A 10245-nucleotide genomic window follows, 5' to 3' on the forward strand; every position below is an offset into this window, starting at 1 on the left:
TATCAAGCAGCTGCGAAATATCAAATTACGTTACACGCTGCTCGTATGAAGCGAACTGTTGAGAGGTTTTTCATTTTGTGTCCTGTACAAAATACGCTAACTGAACGCTTTGGGCCGAACAGTGGTGGTCGTGGTGTGGTGGTGGTCGGGCCTAACCAGGGATCGGAACCAGAACTGAACCCGAACCGAAAAACGGAAAAAAACGTTATTTTCTGACGAACCCGAACCGAACCGAACCCGAACAATTTTCTTGCTTGTCCTGAACCGAACCGGAACTGAACCGAAAAAAATTAATACGGTTACCGGTTCGGGAATCGGTTCAGAGGTGAAATCATTGTGCTACTGACAGACCTTTTTTCACTCACCTGAAACGGTTATCTCACACCTTTCTCTTACAACCGTGTGCGGTGAGCGTAAGCTCGCTTTCATGTAGCAAAATTACTGCCCATGAACCGGTTAAACCGGGCCCGAAAAAAGTAACGGTTCCAGTCCCTGTAAATGTCCCGACCGCTGACCGATTTTTTTTTTTTTTGTCTGCGTGTGTGCGGGAGGGGGGTGTTCTCCCTGAGCCGAACCCGAACCGAACCGATATACCTGAACCGGTTCAAGCTGATAATTTCGGTTCAGCGGAGCTAAACCCGAACCGAACCAATATGCATGAACCCGAACCCGAACCGGACCGAAAAAAATACCGGTTCCGATCCCTGGGCCTAACACCTCACAGCATAACACACCCCTAGCCAACCAAAGTCGCGAATGACATCGTCCTCTCCCCCGAGTTGTTGAGAACGGGAGGCGTACGCCGTTCTGTGACACTTACACCGTCACGAGAAGGCGTGGGCAACGCGCATTTCACAAACCAGGAGTTATATAAAGGTACAGGTAGGGACGAAAGTTAAGGGTGCGATGTTTGCGACACACGGTGTCGCTTGGGCTTACCTGGGAAGTGGAAGCTACCGCTGTGTGTCGCTAACAGCGTACCCTTCCACCCCCCACCCACCCCGGAACAGAGAACTCACCCACTTCCGGCAGCCGCTAGGGTGTCGCCTGAAAAAAGTACGCCGCTCGCGTGGGGATGACGCCGCAATAAACCATGTAAAAATAAAACGTTCAGAAATAAATCTCTTAAAGATAAACTTGCAAAATAAACTCTTCAATATAAATCATGAGAAAATCCACACTGCCGAAATAAACTCCGACAAACAAACTTTGAAGAATAAACGCATCGAAATGAATATTTTAAAATCCACTGCCCCTGAGTGGTGGACACCCGACGGCTCTACGTCCGCCGCGGAAAGAGTGCGCTCAAAAGAGGTAGCCAGGACTAGAACTGTCAACGAGGATTTCGCTATACCGGAAGTAGGTTGTCTGTCTGTATGTGACCCGTGTCCAGTGTTGCCACATAGTGGGGGGAGGGGGATGTTTTGTGATATGACGGCTGGCGAATTTTTTTTTTTTTTTTTTGTCGTGTATCCTGGCCGGCTTTATCTCTCTCTCCTTTTACTTGTTTCTTTTGTGTGTGTGTGTGCGCGCTTTCTTGGCCTTTCTTTTCTTGGCACGGTCCGCTGGAGGACGCTTTCTTTTCTTGGCATGGTCCGTTTGTTGAGTGGAAATGGGCATTTCGGCACAATGTTGTGGCGTGCACTTCTTGGTGACCGTTCGTTGCTCGTTGCCGAGTAGGTGTAGGGGCTTCCGGATGAAATCTTTTTGATTTGGCGACTGGAATTCAATATAAAGGCACTGAGTCCTCTTTAGGCCCACCGTGTCTAGCGACCATGTGGGCAGCCGGGTCCTCTTTGCACTACAAAACTGCGGAGGCAGCCGTAAAGATTCGGATTCAAAGTGCTGTCTCTTAGCTTCAACTCACATTGCCGCCACTTTAAATTATGCTACGTGCAACAGATAGCTTGCATGATAACATCCAGTGCGAATGACCGTCGCCGCGCAATCCGTCCATACTCATTTTCTCTCCCCCGCCGGAAGCCTGTTTGCCTAGTGCACAGCTCAGCGCTCAGCTGGCTCAAGGGTCAAGACTGCGTATTCATACGCGCATCGTTCTCATCACTTTTAAACTAGATATTTCGAAATCCACAGTTGTTGTTTGTTTGTTTGTTTGTAAGGAAAAAAAAACGAGGAGACATTGAACTCGTCTCCCGACTTGTTCTGCTACTCGTAACATAAATTCTCACCACCACCCCCACCCCGCCACCACCACCCCCAGAACTACTTCTCATGTGCCTTACTCTCAAGTTCGCTATTCACTTTTCCCATGTTCGCTATACAAAAGTCCACTATCCACATGTTCACTAGAAGTCCACACGTCCAAAGTTGTTACTTGAAGAAATGTAATTGATAACAGCACGATGATGAGTAAGAAACATCATAATAGCAAGTTCCGCCGAAAAGAACATCGTGTCGCCGATAAACTATCATACGGAACATTACCTTCCTAAGCCTAACTATTTTCACAGCGTTTAATTTGAGGGCGTTTATTTTTAAGCGGCTTATTTCAGAAAATGGATTTTTTAACGTTTTAATTTTTAAAAAATTATTTCGGCATACCCCCCGCGTGTTCCGTAAACTTTTGTCCCAACCAGTACCATTCTGTGCAATGGTTGGCTTTGATCGTGTTATGCGGAGGAGGTCTGTTTCAGAAATATGGGGAAACGGAAGGTCGCACGACAATTATGTCTTTTCATGTCATATATACACGTATTGCCTTCGACAATTTCTTGACGTGTACGTTGTTTTACCAAAACAATTATTTTTCTTTTCTAATCTGGAAGCCGAAGCTAATTAGCTGCACCGTGACACAAGTGTGCGTCACTAAGACATCGCCACGGAAGCGCGCCTGCTGGACAGTTATGGGACAGAGAAGGCCTGAAGAAAAACAAGGACTGACATACGTGACAGTGGACAGTCGCTGCTTGCAACAGATTTATCCAGGAACCGTGTAACGTTTGTCACTCCTTGTATTTCTTCAGCGCTCCTCTGTCTTATTATGGGAAAACCAACAAGCCCGAAGATTCGCTCTTCCGGCCTGGACAGTTATTTCGTTATGATTGCGGCTCGGCAACAAACCTTACCCATCATCATCATCATCATCATCACCACCAATAACGTTTGAGTGGCTGGCCCTAAAAAAATCCGTACACCCTTAAAACTGGACACATTACGCAAAACGCAAAGTGTAATAATAATATATACAGGGTGTCCTAGAAAACGTGTCCTGGTTTAATTATGTAAATATTTGCGAACTGAACTCGGAAATTTGCCAAGTAACGGTCACTTTTTTTTACCCCACCCATATGAAGAGCGTGCCGAATTCACTCAAGTTCACGATAGTTGACAGTGATATTCGCGAGCTATCCCATCGAAAAAAAATAGCCGAACATCCTGCTTTTCGTAGCACCGAACCATAACGCGACGACTTTTGAGCGCGATCGCTCTCAGTCCGACGAAAGGAGGTTCCAAACTCAGCCCACAGAGTGTTAGTAGAAAAAGTGACAGTTCGTGAAATTGGGAGAGGGAAAGTGCGATCCCAGCGAAAGTCGAACGCGATAAGCCATACTTGTGTTATACACTCTTAGAAATGAACTTCACCGCACAGCACGCTCCTAGCCAACCATAATCTCGAATGATATCGTTATCTTCCCTGATTTGTTAAAAACGGTAGGCGTACACCTTATTTGTGACAATTATGAACCGCATAAGTGTCACAAAAAAGGCGTACGCCTCCCGTTTTCAACAAATCAGGGAAGATAAGGATATCATTCGAGATGATGGTTGGCGAGAGATAGGTTCGAAGAGTTCTTCAAGTGGGTCCGCAGAGTCGTAGGAACGGTTCGCGGGCCCGACGCTACGTCGACACGTTACGAAAGGAGGAGTCCACGGGGACTTGACGTAGAACACCAATAATATACATTTATTACAGGGAACTTCCAGTTACAACTTCTAGCCTAAGTGGCAGCGACACCATCAGCAATCAACCCCGCTAACATGCGCGGGTGCCTTCTTAAAAGAAAGGCCAATGTCTTTCTACCAATCAGCACACACGAAACTGACGTCAGTATAAATATACACAATGTGTGGTTAAAGTGAGAACCCTCCAGTCAAGCACTTCATCAACTGAATCACAGTTGTGCCGCACGACAAGCGACGACTTTTGTCGCAGTGTTCCAAAGGGACGGCCCCGCAGGCTTACCCTTGGATCACCTGAAAGATGAAAGTTCCTGAAAAGGTTAGCCAGCTGTAGGACTCGAACCCACATCTTCTGGATTGCCGGTCCAGGGCTCTACCAAATGAGCTAAGCTAACACGGCTTCTCAGCGACTTCCTGGGTGCGTCTTTCGTCTTTCATCATTAATTTCTTAGGCAAATTGAGGCTTTGTATGTATTTGTCCCTTCTATGTTGTTCCAGCCTCAGAACAGCAGTTCTCTCATGTTGGATTACCTGTTGTCCACCCTGATCCGTCGTCACTCTGCCGCTTGCATGATTACAACCCTCCCAATGTCGTTGGAGGCACTTCGGTAACGTATCTACGACGGTGACCAAAAAGGTACCCTAATCCCATAATGCCCTTGGGGTTCCCATGTCGGCGAATAGGCGCACTGCCGAATGAAGGTCGTCGGCAGAACACACCAACAAGAGGCTGCGCGCCTAACAGCTAGGAGCATGCTATGCGGTGAAGTTCATTTTTAAGAATGTACCCCTGACACACGGCAAATTGAATGTCATTCCCAGCGAATAATGTTCGCACTGAATGACATTCGTTTCGTGTCACACGGTGAAATCAAATGGCAGTACATGCGAATGTAATTCGCCCAGCGAATGAGTTCGGGGAACTCATTCGCTTTTCTCTCTCACACTGACAGCGTACCCTCGCAGTAGAGAGGTATCAAAAGCAACAACGATAAGCCGTTCGAAGGAATGAAAGACGAATGAAAAGTTGTACTCCAATATTTTATCACGAATTTGATAACTTTTGACACCAAGGAAGGAAGGCTAAACACTGTTTTTCGGAGAACTATACCCTCGTTCCCAGTCGCCACGTGTCCAAGTGCGGTGCAGATAGGCTTCTTAGTTGTCTTGGCTTGTGGTGCTTAGCCAATTAAGCGTCTTTGAAAAGGCGACGATTTTGTTAAATAATATAACGTTTCGCTAGTTTCGAGCAAAAGAAATAAAAATATAACTAACGTATACCTGTATAATGCTTCATATGTTCGGCCCTGGTGTCTTAATTATCGACACTGACATCATTTACGAATGGCATTCTGTTTCTCCGAGCAGCTCGATGTAAGACAAACCAATGACATTTGGTGCGATTGTCATTTGCTGCGAATGCCATTCGGTTTGCCGTGTGACAGGGGTATTATGTCTTTCCGCGTTGCATGTGGTGGGCTGGGTTTCCAACATCGTTTCGTCGAACTGACAATGATTGCGCTGAAGAATTTGTCGCGCGCTAGCTCTGTATAGAGCATGATGTTGGGCTATTTCTTCTGATGGGATAGCCCCTGAATATTCCTGTCAATTGTCATTAATTTGAATAAATTAGACACGCTCTTCACATTGGTGGGGTAAAAAAGTGACATTTACTTTGCAAATTTCCGACTTCAGTTCGCAAAAATTTACACAATTAAACTTACGTTACACGACCTTCGCATCAGGAGGTGGCAAAAACCTAGTAAGAACAAATGCCGTTGACCGCATGATTCTAGGTGGTGTATTTTTTTATTATAATTCAATGACACGTTTTCTAGGACACCCTGTATATATTATTATTACACTTTGCGTTTTGCGTAATGTGTCCAGTTTTAAAGGTGTACGGCTTTTTTAGGGCCAGCCACTCAAACGTTATTGACCGCATGATTCTAGGTGGTGTATTTTTTTTATTATAATTCAATGACATGTTTTCTGGGACACCCTGTATATACATATATAAAAGAAATGTGTCATCCCATTTTCAAGAAATCTGAGCAGCAGTGAGTTACTCGCTTTCTGCACGTCGATGTGCAGGCAGTAAAGTGTATTTTACTGGATGTAATGAGACCTTCAGAAAGGGAGGGGGATATATTTATTACAACAAAACAAAAACAAAAAAAGGAGGGAAGGTCAGCCAGACGGTATGTTGGCTTCCTATTCCGAAAAAAAAAAGAGAGAAAAGAAAAGAATTAGGAAATAAAGGATAAACTAAGAAAAGGCGAAAGAAGGATGAGATAGATTAAAGACAATTAGGATTTAAAAAGAGAAAGAGAGAGGGTAATGTGACAGTGAGAGGTGAGGCTTCACAGCTCATTCACAGGCCGCGCGTGAGTCCTGCGTCGCAGAGGAACGTCAAAACTGCTTTGGTCACAGCCTGCAGTGTGGGATGGCGTGTTGGGCCGAGCAGAGTGGCCAGAAAGGAGGACGGAAATCTTAAGTGCCCGTTTCGCCCGCGAACTAATGGTAGTATATATTTTTATTTTTATCTTTCTTTTTTCTTTTTTTGCTTGGGCAATGCCAAACAATGGTCAGGCTACTGCGCAGAGTGAGATCATTGCTGGCGCATTCGAGAAGACGTCAAGGTTGACTTAAACAATGGCATAAATCCGTAATTTTGCACTGTTTTGCATCCGCGTGGCCCTGGAAACGGTCTGCGCAAGCGAGTAAACAAGATGATGTGAGAAGGGACGATTTTAACGAGCGCTTCGGAGCCAGCGAAAATCCTCTATCTCAGTAAAGGGACTAGTTTGGATGTTCCACCGTTTGAGATCACAGCTACTTTGAACGTGTGTGAATGTAAAGTCCCGAGAATATTTCCTCTTTAATGTGAGCTGAACTCGTTTTTCTGAACATATTGCTTTGCCTGTGACAATGATCAGTTGTAGCCAAATGCAATGAGTACTTAATGCAAAAGTACCAAAGTAGTACCAAACGTTGTGAGTACTTAGTGTAGCAATACGTTGTATATGTCTTGGGAGCTATTGCTGGATGCCGCTATACCAGGCACAATACCTAAAGTGCCATGCAAGTGCAAGTTTTTTAATATTTTTTAAATAGCAAGCCGACGTTTGTCAGGCTGACCTCTCCTTTTTCATTTAATAAACTTCCATATCCCCCCACCCCTATCCCATATCCCGTATCCCATATCCCCCCACCCCTATAGTGCCAAGCACACGACAAGCAAAGAAAAAACACGCAAAGTATCAAGGAAAAGTATATACAGTGAATAAAGAGTGTGTTTCCCATATGCATGTCGTGAAATGCATGTGCAATGTCCACGCGAACAATACACGCGTCTCGAGTCAAACGAGCCCATGTCATATCGCCTGCAGAGTTCGTGTGAGATATCACATGCATGGAATATGAAATTGCCGTGAGCATGAAAGTCTGAACAGACTCAATATCATAAGCTCTGTTTCGATTGGATAGTGGGCTTTACATAGACGTGGATGGAAGGAACAGATTCTAGCAATGTAAAACGGTAAAAAGGGCTTGGAATCCAAGAAATATTCAACTGGCGTCCGGGTATGCCCCCCCCCCCCACCCCACACACACAAACACGCACACTTCAGTGAAATGCAACTTATTTCCCAGGAAAGAAATTGGCGATATGTGAGACAAATAAGACAGGACATTTCGCATTGCGCTCGCGTATGATTCTGAAACGTCGAAAGAGGTCGAATTTGTAAAAGTTATGAAATAATGGAATATATCCTTTATATGCAAATAGTACGCTACAATTGCTTTACAATGTGAAGCAAACGCACTTCGGCAAAGCTCACGGTGTGCTGACAAGTGGTTAAAGTTATCTCAATGGAATGTAACATCGTCATTTGAAAGGAAATCCATGGCGCGCTTGACAAATATTGATATCCACTAAATCAACCATTAAGCAGATTTCGAACGGCGTGGCATATCTGCGTTCTAAGAAAAAAACAAAAAAAAACACACACAAATCTACGCTTCTATTCGCTTACCGTTGGGCAACTTGTATCCGCACCACAGCGCAAGACGAATGATGACAGTGATAATAATCCACACGGGTGACGGCACGAGCGTTGTCCGGTGTCGCCGGGCCGAGCACCACAAAACCAAGTCGCACGCTGAACGAACTCTCACGCGCGAATGCTATAGAACGCCGCTGTCGCGCTCCAACGTGACGCTAAGCCTCAGCGCCACTCTCATCCCGGACGCACGCTGCGTGCGCTCGGAAGCGCTACCTCGAGGACAGCCCCATAACTTGATCGCTCCACGGGGGGAGCAGGAAAGAGAGTTGTGCGGAACTTTTGCGCCGGAATCGGAGGAGCGACGATAAGCCTCTGCTATATTAGGTGCAGCAGGTGCACGCGCGCTCAGATGGTAGTGTGACAGGCAAAAGAAAAAAGCGCTTCCGTCATGCTAGAGTGGGTGTTGAAGTTTGTCGCTTTTGTGTTACGAATTTTCTCGTGGTGCATGTTCGTAACGTGGAGGTAAGTTTTTCTCACTTTTTTTTTTAAGTATATTTGTTCGAAGTATTGCGGTGAAAAATTGCCCCCAAAGTTCGTGCACACTCTTAAAAATGAACTTCACCGCATAGCACGCTCCTAGCCAACCATCATCGCGAATGATATCGTTGTCTGCCCTGATTAGTTGAAAACGGGAGGCGTACGCCTTTTTTGTGACACTTATGCTGTTCATAATTGTCACAGAAAAGGCGTACACCTCCCGTTTTCAACAAATCAGGGCAGATAACGATATCATTTGAGATGATGGTTGGCTAGGAGCGTGCTGTGCGGTGGAGTTCATTTTTAAGAGTGCAGTGCGTTCTGTTATTCCTTTGATGCGCAGCATACATTATACATACCTTTTTCACCGCTTCCGGTTTGGTGCCAAAACAACATCCGGTTTCACAACAAACACGCTCTGCGCCAAACACTGCGCCGATTGATACAGTTATCGCTTCTACTTTGAGGAGAGAGAGGGCCGTATACGCCTTTTTGAGGCAATTCTCTCCTCGAGTCAGAAGCGATAACTGTATCAATCGGCACAGTGGTTGGCGCAGAGCGTGTTTGCTGTGAAACCGGATGTCTTTTTGTAGTGTTGCAATCATCAGTAAATAGCATTTGTATTGCAGTTATCGGTTATCACTCGTGATCTGTAAAAAGGGCGGAGCGTGCACCTTTTTGTGACAATTAACGCATAAGTGTCACAAAAAAAGCGCACGCCTTCTGTTTTCAACAACCCATGTACTCTTAAAAATGAACTTCACCACATAGCACGCTCCTAGCCAACCATAATCTCAAATGATATCGTTATCTGCCCTGGTTCGTTGAAAACGGGAGGCGTACGCCTTTTTTGTGACAATTATGAACAGCATAAGTGTCACAAAAAAGGCGTACGCCCCCCGGTTTTAACAAATCAGGACAGATAACGATATCATTCGAGATAGTGGTTGGCTAGGAGCGTGCTATGAGGTGAAGTTCATTTTTAAGAGTGTGGGTCTACACTGTTAAAACAGAGCTTCACCACAGAGCACGCTCCTGACCAACCATCACACCGAATGATATCATTCTGTGTCATGACATGTCCAAAACAGGGGGGAGGCGCCTATCTGGGACAAGATAATCTGTCCCAGATAGGCGCCTCCTCTCATTTTCAACAAATCAATGCACAGAATGATATCATTCGGAATGACGGTTGGTTAGGAGCGTGCTATGCGGTGAAGTTCTGTTTTAGCAGTGTAGGGAGGCAGAGCACTCGAATCCAAATGTCACCCCCTCCCCCCATGGGTTTTATTAAGAATGTGATTAAGGTGTGAGAGCGCTGGTATATGCACTCTAAAAACAGGGGGGTAGTGTCTTAACTGGCTTGTCGTTGTTGGCCACACGCGAGTGGGCCGCAAAAAGGCGTACGCCCCCTTCTGTCTTTGAGCCAGTAGCGATAACCTTGCACTCTAAAAACAGAACTTCACCGCATAGCACGCTGTGCGCCAACCATTGCCAAAAATGTTAGGGTTCTCGTTTCTCATTCGTAGATAGAGGGGACGTACGCCTTTTTGTGGCAATTTGGATATATGAAAATTGCCACAAAACGGCGTACGCCCTCCTCTGTCTTCCAATCACCAGCGATAACACTATCATTCGTGACAATGGTTGGCGCGCAGCGTGCTATGCGGTGAAGTTATGTTTTTAGAGTGTATCGTTGATGGCAATGGCGTGCTTAGGCGTTTAGCGTAAAACTAACCGCAGATTACTTGTCAAGTAAAGGTCTTTAATTAACTTAAAT

General features: G+C 45.5%; 1 protein-coding gene across 2 annotated transcripts in view; it reads right to left on the reverse strand.

Moving 5' to 3' along the window:
• LOC135366841 (diuretic hormone receptor-like) overlaps nucleotides 1–8189 on the reverse strand; it is a 151195-nt gene extending 143006 nt beyond the window's left edge. For both annotated transcript variants that reach the window (XM_064599784.1, XM_064599783.1), the window contains exon 1: nucleotides 7959–8189. The gene's annotated coding sequence lies outside the window, so the exon portion shown is untranslated. The remainder of the gene's footprint in view (nucleotides 1–7958) is intronic.
• Nucleotides 8190–10245: the final 2056 nt, after the last annotated feature.

The sequence above is a fragment of the Ornithodoros turicata genome, chromosome 8 (genome assembly GCF_037126465.1).
Source record: "Ornithodoros turicata isolate Travis chromosome 8, ASM3712646v1, whole genome shotgun sequence".
NCBI lineage: Eukaryota > Metazoa > Arthropoda > Arachnida > Ixodida > Argasidae > Ornithodoros > Ornithodoros turicata.